The following is a 3,037-nucleotide window of genomic DNA, read 5'->3' as shown; positions in this document are numbered from 1 at the left end:
GAAGGAAGGGGGAAAAAGAGTGGGTGTTGTTGGGAGAACCGAGTAGAAGGGGAGGAAGGGGGAGGGTGGGAAGAACCGAGTAGAAGAGGAGGAAGAAAAAGAAGAGTGGGGATGATAATGATGATGAAAACGAAGAAAGAAGAAGGGAAGATACTGAACAAACAGCAAGAAAAAAAACTTATGGTTGATCAGAGGAAGATTGAAGGCGGCGCCAGAGAGATCTTACTCAACGGAAGAAACCGCCGTAGTAGTTCAGTTCACGCCTTCAGGTCTTCAGCTTCACAGCTAGGGTTCTTTCTCGGTTCTCAGTTCTCAGTTCTTGGTCAATGAGTTCGAGTTATCTTTTAAGGGTCTACAGAGTACAGACCAGGGTTTTAGTAATCGGTATCAGCTTGGTAACGGCAGAGACCAACACAGATCTGGATCGACCGTATCGGTCTGGATCCGCTCTGTTTTCTTTTTTTTTTTTAAATCCCATTTTTACCCTTGTCTGTACCGATCTACCGACATGGGGTCGGTCAGAGATCAGTATCGGTCTCTACGATATGAATCGGCCAATTCCGCAAACCATGCTACAGACTACAAGTATTGTTGAAGGAAAAGCTGGGTATCCTAATTCCTACATGGGTTATGATTTCCAATTTCCAAAAGCTAGCTAGGGCTCTGTATGGTAACGTTCTTTTTTAGTGTTTTTGGTATTTTTCCACTTTTTTGGAACAGAAACACGATAAAAACTGTATGGCAAGTCTGGTTCGTTTTTTTGTTTTTTTTTTTTAAACGAATCAGACACTTGGCACACTTTTAGCACACATTGACAAAAAACCAAATTGGTGTTTCTCACTTGAGAGAAGCACTTCTTTAAATTTTCGGAGAAACAGCAGTCCAACTTAAGTGAAGGAGGGTAATATATGGATATGGCAGAAAAACATAACATTTGGGCATTCTAACCCTAAAATCGCAAAAACTCTCATTCTCACCTCTTCTGCGCAAGAATGACGATCATCTCCATCTTCTCAACTCGTCCTCGCCATCTCCATCTTCTCAACTCGCCCTCGCCCTCTCCATATTCTCTCTTTCTCTCTCTCACCCTCACCAACTTCTCAACTCGTTCTCGCCCTCTTCATCTTCTCTCTCGCCCAGGACCTCTGTTGCACTACGAAGCTTGACCTCTGTTGAACTTCGAAGAGGAAACCTTGCTATATTTTATGCTCAAAGGGAAGTGATGTCGGCTGTGGTGCAAAGAATAGTGGAGCAGAAAAAATAGAAGAAGAGGAATCCTTGCTGTATTTTATGCTCAGCTTCCTTTTCTTGTTTTTTCTTCAAAGTAGAACAGGGCAGCAAGGACGATGATGGGTGTGGTCATGGCTGGAATTCAAATTGGAGTTTTGTTTAGGCAAGGATGTGTCTTCAAAGTATTTTATGCTTAGCTTCCTTTGTTGTAAATTATGCACTAGCTTCTTTTTATGTTTATTGATGAAACTTGTGAGGTTTGTTATAGCTTGTGTGCTTTTTCATCTACATGGAATGAAACTTGTTTGGTAGTTCTAAGTTCTAACTATTGGTGCTCTTGTGTATGTTAGGGAACCTTGTTGTATTTTATGGTTAGACGCCCACAATCCCGATGAGGATATTGATGAGCGTATCCATGATAATGTTCTCAAGACTGGCATTCAAACTCATCCACCAATAGGAAATCGGCTGAAGTATTTTGCATTCGATGTTACATCCTTCTTATTGATATGGAACCTGATCATATCAATTGCTCTAGTTTATGCTTTATTTCAACTCTAGAATTCAGTTGTAATAACTTGTTTAAACTCATGGTTGTACTTCGTAAACAATTTATGTAGTTTTTAATTGTGATGTCTGCCTTTTTTTTTTTTTTTTTGCTAACAAAACCATAAGTATAAAAGCCATGGTGCAGGTGGCAATTACGTAATTTTTGGTAAACAACAGAAACGATTCATGCCATAGTGCAACCCATACAGATTTCTCTTTCTTCTAAACTTTAGAAATGTTTTTTTTTTTAGGGTTATTATCATCATACAGCATTTCAGGACCCAGAAATGCTCAAAAAACATAGAAACACAAAGTGTGCCAGACTCAAAAACACTAAAAGACAAACAGAAGTGTTACCATACAGAGCCCTAGTGTCTCCTTACGCCAAGAAATTCATCAAATTTATCAACAACAATAGCAAGTCTGTAATAGTGGGATTAATCGAACTCTTAAGAGGTCGGTCTTAATCGGGCTCTTAGACGGTCAATATCGATATGGCACCCATCCGATAGGACCATCACACAAAAAACAACTGGTCCAAGCTTGAGCCCAACACATTTAACAAATGATCGAGTCATTTTCAAGCTTTCCTAATCCCAATGGAGCAAACCGATGCAAGCCTAGAATTGACACCTCATACACATAGGGTAGAGGGCAGGGAGGTCATTTCATTAGAGGATGAGGGAGAGAGTGCTAATATATCTTCCCCAGTCACATGGTTTCTACACAAGCGTCTGGGCCAATGGGGGAGCACACTTGAGTATCTACCCAGGGGACAGAGGCGTCATCTCATGGTGCCCTGTGAGGGGGTGTAGGAAACACCACCAAGTAGAGATCTTTTTCCCAAGGGGAGAGGCGGAGTCGAACTCAGGACCTTCAGCTTCCTTAGGCCTAGATGTGCAATTTAATTCATTAGGAGTCCACAATTAAAGGCCCAAATTTCAAATCTGCTAGCCCAAATGTGGATCCACCTTCTTCTTCTTTGCTTCTTCCATTTTCTTCTCTTCTATTTCACTGTTTTTATTTTTATACACAATAGTGGCTGAAGCCACCATTGGCAGCCCCAACCACCTACAAAACATGCACACAGAGGAGGGAGGACCAAGGCCCCCCCCCTCTCCGGGCAGCAGCTTGTTGCTTTCCCCATTCTCTTCTTCTTATCTTCTTCCTCCTCTTCTACTCCTACTTCTTCTTCTTCTTCTTCATTTCTTCCTTCCATGTTCCTATCTCTAAGGTCCCATGGGCATACTCTATCCTT

General features: G+C 41.5%; 1 long non-coding RNA gene across 1 annotated transcript in view; it reads left to right on the top strand.

Moving 5' to 3' along the window:
- Window positions 1-3,037, top strand: part of LOC122658048 — a 28,643-nt gene that overhangs the window by 8,555 nt on the left and 17,051 nt on the right. The window lies entirely within an intron of this gene.

The sequence above is a fragment of the Telopea speciosissima genome, chromosome 1 (assembly GCF_018873765.1).
Source record: "Telopea speciosissima isolate NSW1024214 ecotype Mountain lineage chromosome 1, Tspe_v1, whole genome shotgun sequence".
Classification (NCBI taxonomy): Eukaryota; Viridiplantae; Streptophyta; class Magnoliopsida; order Proteales; family Proteaceae; genus Telopea; species Telopea speciosissima.
This window is presented reverse-complemented; position numbering and strand designations above follow the sequence as displayed.